Source organism: Schistocerca cancellata, chromosome 2 (genome assembly GCF_023864275.1).
Source record: "Schistocerca cancellata isolate TAMUIC-IGC-003103 chromosome 2, iqSchCanc2.1, whole genome shotgun sequence".
In the NCBI taxonomy this organism is placed as follows: domain Eukaryota; kingdom Metazoa; phylum Arthropoda; class Insecta; order Orthoptera; family Acrididae; genus Schistocerca; species Schistocerca cancellata.
In genome coordinates, this window is record NC_064627.1 from 1060741377 (window position 1) to 1060754508 (window position 13132).

Below are 13132 nucleotides of genomic sequence, written 5' to 3' on the forward strand. Positions count from 1 at the left end.
GAAAAGTGCACCTGCAGAAAACGTCTATGGAAAGACTCACTGTACTGCTGTATGGAAACGTAATACGTGAAAAGGAGAAGCCAGTTGTGATTGGAAAGGCGGCAAAACTGCGTTGTTTCGAAACCATAGACCTCAGTTATCTTCTAGTCACATGGCAAAGCAGTATAAAGGCGTAGGTGGTGTGTGGTCTTACGGAAGAATGGTTGAGATCTTCAGTGCCAAACTGAGAACAGGAAGTTGCAAAGTTTTCTTTTCCCCAGGCAATGCAACTTGCCACCCGAAAGTCAAGTTATCAAACGTGAAACTGGCTTGGTTCCCGCCACAACCAGGGGGTTATTTACACATTCAAGTACGATTATGTGCGATTATAGATGCAATCTCGTATTCTTTCTGTTGAGGAAGCAGAAAGTGCATTTGCTCTTGCACGGTCAGTTTCTGTCCTGGATGCAGTAAATTGGATTGGCTCGGCAGCAGGGAAATAAAGTCTGAAACAGTTACCAAGTGCTTCAGCAAAGCTGGGTTTAGAGCTCAAAAGAAGACGGTTTTGTGGCCATCGAAGCTCAAGGAAATGCAACAGTAATTGCTTAAGTAATTAAAACGCGAAACATTTCATGTAGCGCAGTTATCACTTTATGTCAACTAACGCCGCTTTTACGTTAGCAACAAATTTAACAGGAATCCGCAACATAGAAGATGATCAGGACGAAGAAAAGGAGCAAAATTATGTCCATAGTAAAATTAATTTCTCGAAAAAGCTATTGCATGCGTAAACGATGTTAGCAATTTACAGTACACAAAAATTCTCCCATGCTGTTGGAACTGTAGTACAGTGCAAAATTTTGCGCAGAAAAAACAATTTTGAAAAGGAAATTCATACAGACTTCCCTCCTTGATATGTAGCAAAAAAGTGAAATGTAAAGCAAATAAACACAGGAATAAAGTGTATTAGATACAACAATAAACGAATTTAAAGTTGGAGTAAAAATACAGGAATGCCGTATTATTTATCATCTAGTGTAATAGTGTAGTGTTCTATTGTACAATATACAGTAAACGAACATCCTTTGTGCAGGAGTTCACATACTACGTAAACACGTTCATAAATTTATACCTTTGTGCATGGTACCTGACGAATTTTATGTAGCCTAGTGAGTTTTGTGTAATCCGGAAACTTGCCCAATATTATTTTAGTCCCATAAGATTCCGTTTTGAGGGAGTCTTACTGTATACGAAGAGAAGAAGTAGCTGAACTGTTTCTTTCTTAATTTTGACCGAACAAGCCCGTAGATGGAGAATATTATGTCAATGTATACAAGTGTTGGCGGGGCAAGAAATGAGGCATTAGTACAGTAGTTGTAGGAATGGTTTACTGTACTGAATAAATTAATCATATGAATATAAACTGAACTATTTAATCATCAATATGAAAAAAATCCCAAAAACACAATAAAATCCACTGGGCCCTTTTGTTTAATACTCGGGTTTTTCTCGACCCTACTTTTTCCAGTTCAAGTTTTCATCAATATGTACACCGAAAAATTTGGGGCATTCAACAGTATTTAATGTCTCTTGAAATTTATCAGTTCCATCAAATATGGTAAACGTATGACTTAGCGGGAGGCGATTACCGTGGCGGTAAAGGCACCCCTAGCAACATTATTTCTGGTGAGTGGGAACGTGGTGAATGGCAAGTATAAACCTCGAATACCTGGAGTAGTTTCAACCAGACTCGTTACTGTACTCTCAAGAGCCAGAGTATTACTCCGCTGCCCACCGCGCAACTGACAGCAGCTTGTTGATATTGCGGACACGTGACACGGTAGAGAAAGTATGTAAGCGAAGCAGTGAAGGGTGGGTAATCATTCCAGCGATAATATGGGTATTAAATGAGGAAATGAACCAATATGAGGTATTCTGACAATGGGAAGATTGTTACGGGCCTGTGCCTGAGAAGGAGCACCTCTGAAATTGCGAAACTGGTCGACTGTCGCTGTTGGTGAGCTGTGGTCTTGAGTATTTACGATAAGTGGTTGAAGGAGGGAGGGACCAAGTGTAGGCGACTAGGTGTTGGACGTCCACGCCTCATCACAAACAGTGGAGGTCTGAATGTCGTCTGCTCTATAACGGCGGCGGTCTGTGGCAGATCTGGCGACAGAGTAAGTAATAGCGGGAGGTCAAGTGTTCCGGAGCACACAGTCCGACTCACACTGTTGAACGTGAGTCTTCGCAGCAGACGTCCCTTACGTTTTCCCGTGTTGGCTCAACGACATGCGTTATCTGACCAATAGTACCAGGAAATAATGCGAAATTGATCACTAGATGTCACGAGAGACGGACCCACTAGTATAATAACGGCTGAGTACTGCGTTGCCAGCAAAGAATCAGTATAACAGCAGAACGAGTAAGTGAGGAAAACTGTGTCTTCGAACGTCGACTAGTCACTAGATGTCATGTGAGTAACAAATCCATTTGGTGCATTTCAACAACTCCATAACTACGGAAGTCCACTGTTGGTGATGTGACAGTGAAGCGGAAATGCGAAAGAACAACCGTAGCTAAACCAAGACCAAGCAGAATTGCTGGAGGAAGCAAGCTAGAGAGTAGTCCTCGGCAGTGGCCCCTTACACAGTTTGCATTTATAGCTGATCTCTTGCGTTCCAAGCGATTGCATAGAAATCGCTAGTGACGCTCGGATATAAGAAGGGTAAAATAATGGACCCGAAAAACTACAGACTAATATCGTTAACGTCTGTTTGCTGTACAATTCTGGAGTATATTGTAAGTTCGAATACAATACATTTCTTTTGGAAAAAACGCCATTTTGTCAATGGAGTGATTGATTATTTTCTAAAATTTTTTTGTTTATTTATAGACGCAATCACATTCTTATGACACAGTCATAACCGGATTCGGCCATGCAATGACCATCTTCAGATTCTATCATAAAAGAAAATTTATATCGAAACATAAAAACAAGTGCAATATTTAACCAGGCTTATTAGTAATCTAACTGAATTTATGCGAAATACTACGAAGTATATGTATTTCGCATAAATTCAGTTTGATTACTGATAAGTCTGGTTAAATATTGCACTTAGTTTTAGGTTTTGATATAAATGTTCTTTTGTTATAGAATCTGAAGATGGTCATTATATGGCCGAAACCGGTTATGACTGTGTCATAAGAACGTGATTGCGTCTACAAATAAGAAAAAAATTACACAACACATTTCTTTGAGACAGCAAAGTTTCTGCCCACAGATCAGTACGGTGAAACTCAGCATGCCCTGGCACAGTGTACTGGGAACCACGGATGAATGGCAACAGGCAGATTCCACACTCCTAGATTTCCGGACAGCATCTGACAGTGCCCCACTGCGGACTGGCCTTTTAACGAAGGTCTGAAAGGTCTGAGGTTACGGAGTAGGTTTCCAGACATGTGAGTGGTTCGAATAGTTTAACCGATAAGTGTGGAGATGGTGACAGGAAGGGATAACATGAACGCCTGGCGCGATTTCATCCCAACATAGTACGTATACGACTGTCTGGAAAAATACTGTTGCCGTATGACACCCCTATCACGCTTAGGAGTGGCGAGCGGGACTAAAAGGGTGATACGTAAAAATACACGAAAAATGCCGATAGTTGAGTTCAAGACATAATTTCGTGGGTCGCTGCGCTGATTGGTCACAGTTCTGTGGAAATTTAACCCGTATGTAAAGCGTAACATCCTAGACTCCATTCCTTTGCCTATCTGTTATAAAAATGGGGTAAATAAGTATCCGGGCAATTAGCTAGTATTCATTAAAAGTCTTCTGTAAGATATACCAGCACCTGCCCTTTCAGACAGTAATTAAAAACAAGTATTCTACAAATGATTGTAGTGATAACGCCCTAACGTATACACTTGCGTAATCCAGAATATAGCTTAAAGAGTATTACACTACAGGCCATTAAAATTGCTACACCACGAAGATGACGTGCTGCATACGCGAAATTTAACCGACACGAAGATGATGCTGTGATATGCAAATGATTAGCTTTCCAGAGCATTCACACAAGGTTGGTCAACCGATTTCTCATACACAAATAGCAGTTGACCGGTGGTGCCTGGTGAAACGTTGTTGTGATGCCTCGTGTAAGGAGGAGAAATGCGTACCATGACGTTTCCGACTTTGATAAAGGTCGGATTGTAGCCTATCGCAATTGCGGTTTATCGTATCACGACATTGCTGCTCGCGTTGGTTGAGATCCAATGACTGTTAGCAGAATATGGAATGGGTGGGTTCAGGAGGGTAATACGGAACGCTGTGCTGGATCCTAACGGCCTCGTATCACTAGCAGTCGAGATGACAGGCATCTTATCCGCTTGGCTGTAACGGGTCGTGCAGCCACGTCTCGATCCCTGAGTCAACAAATAATGGGGACGTTTGCAAGACAACAACCATCTGCACGAACGTTTGCAGCAGCATGGACTATCAGCTCGGAGACCATGGGTGCGGTTACCCTTGATGCTGCATCACAGACAGGAGCGCCTGCGATGGTGTACTCAACGACGAACCTGCGTGCACGAATGGCAAAACGTGTTTTTTTTTTTTTTTTCGGATGAATCCAGGTTCTGTTTACAGCATCATGATGGTCGCATCTGTGTTTGGCGACATCGCGGTGAACGCACATTGGAAGCGTGTATTCGTCATCGCCATACTGGCGTATCACTCGGCGTGATGGTATGGGGTGCCATTGGTTACACGTCTCGGTCACCTCTTGTTCACATTGACGGCACTTTGAACAGTGGACGTTACATTTCAGATGTGTTACGACCCGTGGCTCTACCCTTCATTCGATCCCTGCGAAACCCTATTTTTCAGCAGGATAATGCACGACCGCATGTTGCAGGTCCTGTACGGGCCTTTCTGGATACAGAAAATGTTCGACTGCTACCCTGGCTAGCACATTCTCCAGATCTGTCACCGATGGAAAACGTCTGGTCAATGGTGGCCGAGCAACTGGCTCGTTACGATAAGCCACTCACTACTCTTGATGAACTGTGGTATCGTGTTGAAGCTGCATGGCCAGCTGTACCTGTACACGCCATCCAAGTTCTGTTTGACTCAATGACCAGGCGTATCAATGCCGTTATTACGGCCAGAGGTGGTTGTTCTGGGTACTGATTTCTCCGGCACTATGCACTCAAATTGCGTGAAAATGTAATCACATGTCAGTTCTAGTATAATATATTTGTCCAATGAATACCCGTTTATCATCTGCATTTCTTCTTGGTGTAGCAATTTTAATGGCCATTAGTTTATTTTCGTCGCAGCTGGACTTTCACGTGACTACTGATTGCAGGTCCTCTAGCGCACATACCTACAGACGTCAGAGATCAGAGTAACGAGATTAGAATACTGTTGACGCGAACCGCTATCTCAAGGCGTCGGCCGCGACTGACAACGAGCCAATCACGGGCAAAGGCTGGCGCGCACGCACAGATCCCCCCTAACTACGGCACAAGGCTCGGAACACTACGAATATTCTACCCTTTTACCGCTCCATTACGTCCTGTGTTCCAGCCCTCTAATCCATTTACGAAGTCTGTTCAAATAATTCCGGAACATTCGTACTTTCGCGCCAATGGTGAGTTGCAGCGAAATGTGATTGGCATCCCTGCACACGCATGTGCCTAATGTGTAACTGCCGGAAGCCTCAATGTCGTGTGTCTTTTAGCTATTGTTCACTGATGTATTGAGTAAAACGTCGTGTCGCACAGTTCGCGAATTTCGAGATAGCAGAGTTAGAGGAGCAACGCGTCTGCATTAAATCTTGTGTGAAACTGAAGAAAACCTTTACAGAGACACGCCAAATGATATAGGAGGCCTACGGTGATGAGTGCCCTTACTCGGCGTTACGAATGGTTCACGCGCTTTAAAAATGGCCGGACGGAAGTTAAAGATGACCCTCGTTCAGGACGCCATTCGACGACTGCCGACGACGTTCATGTCTCAGGAACGTCAACGAAATTTTGTGTGCCATTCGAAGAATGTCTGTCCGAGAGACTGCAGAAGAATGTAACATTTCAGTTGGATCATGTCACGAAATCTTCATACAGCGTCTTGGAATGCATCGTATTTCCGCCAAATTCGTCCCTCGGTTCATGAATCTAAGACCAGACCTTCGCCTCGCAATCTGTGGAGAGCTTTTGGATCATGCAAACGAGAACGGGATGTTTGTTAAGACAATCATAACTGGTGATGAGATGTAAGTCAACGGTTATGATGTTGAGAGCAAGGTTCAGTCTTCACAGTGGGTCGCGAAAGGTTCTCGAAGACAAAAAACAGCTCGCCTGGTCAGGTCAAATGTCAAAGCCATGTTGATAGTTTTCTTTGACTTTGAAGGATTAGTGCATCATGAATTCGTGCCACAGCGACAAACTGTTGTTAAGCGATGGTTCTATCGGGACGTATTGCGACGCCTGCGAGAAAATGTGAGAAGGAAACGGCCCGAAACGTGGCTTTTGCATCACGACAACGCAGCCGCACATTTCTCCCTGTTGGTGCGTGGCTGCTGCACAATAAACGAATCACTCTCTGCCTCATCCCCCGTACTCTCCAGACGTGGCCCATGCGAACCTTTTTTATTTCCAAAGCCGAAAACCCCGTTGAAGATTTGCAGCGATAGACGAGATAAAGGAAAATTCGCAGACGGCGCTTCGAGCTATCCAGCAAGAGGCGTACCAAGACTGCTTCCGGAAGTGGAAACGTCGCTGGGAGATTTGTATCAATTTTGAAGGAGAAGAGATCACGCACGATAAGTGAAAGGTAACCGTGAAAAAATTTTGTGGACAAAGGTCCGGAATTTTTTGAACAGACCTCGTACAATGTCTTGCATTTGCTTAACTAGAATACCACAGTCCTGTGGCCATAGTTCATTAGAATTTTGTATTCGTCAGGACAAAAAAATGTACACTGTATGTTAACAACTTCCACGAAGATGGGGCACTGCAGACAAGAAGAGTTGGTTAAAATTCTAACATAGATAGCGTTCCATAGTTAATGAATTAAGTGCTGGGCAGCAGATGCATAAAAACTGCATCGGCGTCCTGGGCTATGTCCCAGTGGAGTTGGTTCCATGTCCCAGTGGAGTTGGTTCTATGTCCCAGTGGAGTTGGTTCTATGTCCCAGAGGAGTTGGTTCTATGTCCCAGAGGAGTTGGTTCTATGTCCCAGTGGAGTTGGTTCTATGTCCCAGTGGAGTTGGTTCTATGTCCCAGTGGAGTTGGTTCTATGTCCCAGTGGAGTTGGTTCGCCGTTTCCATCCTGCGACCTGTTACGAACTGTCTGGTGTGTATCTGTGTGGCGTTTAAGAGTGTGATGAGCCCTTGGACAGTGTAGTGCTGGTCTTCTGTTGCTACGTATGAAGGGTAGGGGCCGCTGCCGGCACATAGCCTTCCCCTCTCTAATAGTACCAAGGGGCTAGCCGAGCGGATGGACGGATCACCATCAGCAGTGTGCCATACCCACCCTTCACGAGAGACTGCGTAGAGGTTCGGTACTTAACCAGGACATGTTGCAATGGCTTTACGCCACCAGCACCTCTCCCTCCCTTACCGGGCAAATACTGGAAGTGGACACTTTCCACTACCAAATTCGAATGCGAATTACTTTCGAGTCGAGCGCCACCGCACTAGGGTGCCTTAGCGTCCTCGGCTACGGGGGCGGGTATTGAATACAAGGGAATATGGTCTCCCGCCAGGATCGAAGACGTAACTTACTTATGTACAAACTTAATAGCGATAAAAGAAAATAAAAAAATTAGAAAAAACTTGAAAACTAAAATCGTGTTAGTCCATCTGTTAATTTATCTGCTGTTGTTTCTACTTGTCACCTGCACCCTAGAAGCAACTTCAGGCCGTGTTTCACAGATATCGTTATTATTATTATTATTATTAGTAGTAGTAGTAGTAGTAGTAGTAGTAGTATTGGCGAATTCTTCCCATAAATGGAAGCCGTTAAGCAAATAACTCGATCAGTTCTTCTTTGAGTTCTTGTTCTTCCAATAGGCTTTCATTCTTTCCGAAAAGGCTATTTACGCTCATCCAACCACTTTGGTTTGTACTGTTTTTCTTTTGATTGCTGTGTTATAACTTCCCATTCGTCTACTTTGTGTCTTCCTGGAATGTCTGCTGGTCTTAGGTTTGCATTATTTAGGTTCTTTCGAATTTCATCTAGCCAAGGTGTGGAATTCTTAAGTGTGGTTACATAATCTGTTATTCTCTTCGTCAATCGATTTTCTGGTAGTCGGTTGAGATCGCCAAAGAATTTCATTCGCCTTTTCCTAATACCAATTTCGATGTTTGAAAACTTTTGTGTTGTTTTAACTGATTGTAGCCAATAACCGTCTTGGGTATGTCTTCCTCCTTGAATTTTCCTGATGCTCTTTCTCTCTTCTTTTTTGAAGTCTTCAAGTTGTTGTTTTCTGTGAAGGGTTAGTGTTTCACTTGCGTAGATGATTGTTCGTTTTATGACAGTATTGTTGTGTCGAATTTTTGCCCTTTTTATTACTATTATTATCATCATCATCATAATCATCATCATCATTATTGTTAATTCTCCTCTAAGGAGAGTGCTAAAGCACAATTTTCATAGCATTATTTCTAACTTTTTTCCCTTCCCAAAAACCAGTCTTCCATATATTCGCTCTGTTTCTTCATCCTCTCTTCTGTCCATTTCTGTCCTGCTTTCTTCTCTTTGGGCGTCTGCGGACCTTTCTGTTTCCTGATTTTTTTCTGTTATTTCCCTTTCTGTCGTCGACTGTGGATATGTTCAATTTCTTGAGGTCTTCCACGATTTCCTTTACCCAGTTCGTTTTCATCGCATTAGTTGTCATTACGTTAAGACTTTTCTAGTTCAGCCCGTTTTCGTTCATTCTATGTGTGTGTCCGAAGACCTTTCCTCTTCTTTTCCTGATTTTCGATCTTCCCGGGATTACTGCTGTTTCTGAGGCATACAAGGCTTCTTGTACGATTACTGCACTGTACTGTCTTAGTTTGGCATTGAGGAAAATATTTCTGTTGTAATGGTTCCATGTAAGTCTATGTTTTTTGTAGTTCTCTGATTCATTCTTCATGGGATGTTGAGTTCTGTCCTATTTTCTGCTTACTCTCCCCCAAGTATTTGAAACTTTCTATTTGTGTTACCTTCCCATACTTCATTACCAGAGGGCGCCTGTCAATGTATTTTGTGTCCACGTACTGCGTTTTTTCGTACCAGATTTGTAGTCCTGTTTTGGCTGAGATTTCGTTTAGTGTCTCTAGAGCTTCTTTGACAACTTTCCTCGTATTTGTTGTGATGGCTATATCACCTGCAAAGGCCAGACATTTTACAATTAAGGGTTTTTCCTTCGTGTCTTCGGTTCTCTGTTGCTGCCTTTGTCTCGTATCTTCAAGGTGCCGACATGTTAATTTTTGGTTGTGGCACTGTCAGTGGACGGATGCCCTTCCTGTTACCACCCCCCCCCCTCCACCCCTTCTGTGTACTCCTACTGTCTGCGTCAAGTGCTATCCCATCCCATGTGAAAATGTGAAAAAGTTTTCGAAATGTTTGTGAACCGTGTAATTGAGTCGGGACGTGGGTACCTATCTGTTATTCAAAGTCGGATGTAGCTAACCGCCTAAAAACTACATCCAGACTGTCCACCACAGCGGCCCCCCTCGTTATGTAATCCACCTCCCCGAAACCCGGAAATGGCGTGCAGACTCGCACGGTTATCCGGGAGGGTGTAGTGTGCCTCATTATAGCGCTTGCCTACTTAAAAAGAAAGTAAAGGAAGGAGAGAATGAGACTGAGAAAAAGTAACAGTGGAGCTAGAAGAAGACTTTATAATTAATAAGGAGAGAGTAGCACTAATGTTGAAAATACCCCGCCTTCTCTGTGAATGCGAATGAAATATTTCGACTTATGAAATAAACAGCTACAATAGTGCACAGTTTTATACAATAATCTATTGTTAACATTCTTGTGTCAGCATTTCAGTTTATTTCATCAGTGAAGTTAGACCTTTCTCCTTGGGCTCTGAAAGTGACTTTCTTGACAGAAGAAAGAATTGAAATTGTGGAAGCATTTGTGAAAACAGGTTCCATTCAGGGAACTCGCGAAATTCCTGGGTCAAGTGGCCAAACAGAGGACTATCAGTACAGAGAGCAATACAAAGTCTGTATAAAAATTGGCACACCTACGGATCTGTGCAAAACGTAAAACGACAAATAATTCCTTCAGTTCACACACCATAAGATATTGCAGACATTCGCCGAAGTATTATTCAGGGCCCAATAACATCAAAGGCAGTTTGTTAGACCCTTTCTCTGACATCATGAGTGATAAAGCAAGGTTTCATCTTTCCGGCCATGTGAATCATAGAACACGAGGTACTGGCCAAAGAAGAATCATAACACTGTGTGTCAGCAGCCACTCCATGCTGAAAAATATTGGCGTTTGGGGCGGTGTAACAGAAACGCGCGTCACTGGACCGATATTCCTTTACATTTCTCTCAACGCGGTTGCGTGTATGGAAATTTGGAAATTTTTGATGCATTTTGTGCTCGACTCATTGAATATGCAGGACAATACTGCTTCTTCCAGCAAGATGGGGCAACATGACACACCTCTAAGGTATCCCTGCAACGATTCCATAAATGTCTTCACCGAGGAACGAACTGTCAGCAAACATTTATGTCCACCACGTTCGCCGGTTCTAAAAACATTTGATTTTTTCCTGTCGGAACACTTGAAGACCAAAGTGTATGAAACAAATCCACACACAAGACAACATCAACTGTGAAGTTGCCACCATCGATATTTGAACTTTATGCCGGGTGTATGTGAATATACTTAGCCCGTGCACAGCTGTGTACCAATGTTCCAGGGGGTCACATTCAACATTTATAAATTTATTTTTCACTATATCTTTCATTGCGAATAAATGTTAAGTACATTACAGCTCTTCGTTTCTGCAATTTCATTGCATTTTCTTTGTAGTTACACGGGGTTCAAATGGTTCAAATGGCTCTGAGCACGATGGGATTTAACTTCTGAGGTCATCAGTCCCCTAGACTTAGAACTACTTAAACCTAACTGACCTAAGGACATTACACACATCCATGCCCGAGGCTGGATTCGAACCTGCGACCGTAGCGGTCGCGCGGTTCCAGACTGTAGCGCCTAGAACCGCTAGGCCACCCCGGCCGGCTTATACGGTGTACTTTTATCTGCGCCATCCTGTATGCACGGAAGATAAGATAACTCAAGTACATTCACTCTAGGGGAGTTGGAGCCCCCTATTTGCAAGTGGAACAGGAAAGGAACTGCCTAGTGGTAGCGCGTGGTACCCTCCACCATGGCTTGCGGAAGATATACATGTGGGTGTTGTTATATCGACAACGTTGTATTTTTTTACTTGACTTCCTTGTACTTCAGAAACCACTGTAGCAATGGACATGAGACTTTTACAGGGCGTTACACGTTATTTTCTTTGTGTACTGAATTAAAATCATTGCATTTCAGCCAGTAGTTTCGTAAATGCAATTTTTTACCTATAGTTAAAATTTTGTATATTTTGTACGCTCTGCAAAATAATTTTAATCGCAATTCACATTCTGTATTTATTTTAGTTCAGTAGACTCAGTATAGATGTGTTGCAACTCCCTGAAAATTTGATTACTCTACTCCAAGCGGTTCCAGAGGTTTTCAGAAACTCTTTCTAAAGTTGTGATTAAAAGTTACCGAATACATCTACATTGGATCAAAAATCCTTAAAGAGGAAGGCGACCTTTACCACAGTAACTACGAAACAGACTCTAAAAATGCTGCACAGTTGCTCAAAAATATTCGCTGGTTCCTTATGAATTTCTTTATTGTTTCTTCTTACGACGCGTTTCGGGACTATCTCATCATCTGATGAGCTGGTAAATGGTTCAAATGGCTCTGAGCACTATGGGACTCAACTGCTGAGGTCATAAGTCCCCTAGAACTTAGAACTACTTAAACCTAACTAACCTAAGGACATCACACACATCCATGCCCGAGGCAGGATTCGAACCTGCGAGCGTAGCGGTCGCGCGGTTCCAGACTGAAGCGCCAGAATCGCTCGGCCACCAGCGGCCGGCAGCTGGTAAATAAAATTTCTTTTTATATATGGTACATGTTACATGAGTCTTATAATGGTCATGCATCGACGCATCATATTTACTGATGTACCTGTTTTTGCTCCTGTACTCCTTGTTGGTGCTACTGTGGACATTTTATTTCGGAAGTTTTATATATTTGACAAACCAGTGTGGAGCTGTATTACTGTAATTGGAGCATTTCTCAGTATGTCGACGGGACTGATGTGTAGTTATATTTCTGAGAGATCTGAAGCTGACAGCTAGTTACCGTTGAAAATAGTCATGAAATGCACTATTTCACACCAAGCGATCTTGGCTTCTAATATTACTAATTACAACGTTAGTTCGCCGTAACAGATTGCAAATTATATGTGACATATATGTTCTGCTCGGTCCACTGATTTATTATAATTTTTTTTGTCTCCAGAATCTGGACTTCCCAGTATCCACACTGGACACTGCAGCAACAGAATTCTTAGAACTTGTACTCACTACGTGGCTTTCTGTTATGAAAAGCTACTTATTGATTTTGACGGTGCTACCTACAGAATCAACGTAATTTCGCGTTTGTAATACTGCAGTTCATAGCCTTCAACATAAAAAGTTACTGACTTCATTTGATCTAGAATAATGCGAATGATTTTTTTTTAATTTTTTGAACAGGTCCAAACATTAAAAAAATACTTCCCATTCGAGTTTACAAATTTTGTTACGAAAATTGCACGATTTATAATGGGATAAAAATCCGAAAATGTAAAAAAATCCGTTCTAACTCCTCTTAAGTGAAACATTACAGCGTGACGCTGCAAAGACCTACTTTGTAGAATTAAAGGAATATATCACGAGGAAGCCTTTCAAATTACATGTGAAAATATAGGGTTTATCACTAAAATTTTTCCGTTGTAGTAAAGTCCTGATGATAACGAAACCCGCAGAACGGCCCAGAGAAGACCAGAAAGGTTGTACAAAGTCCAAAC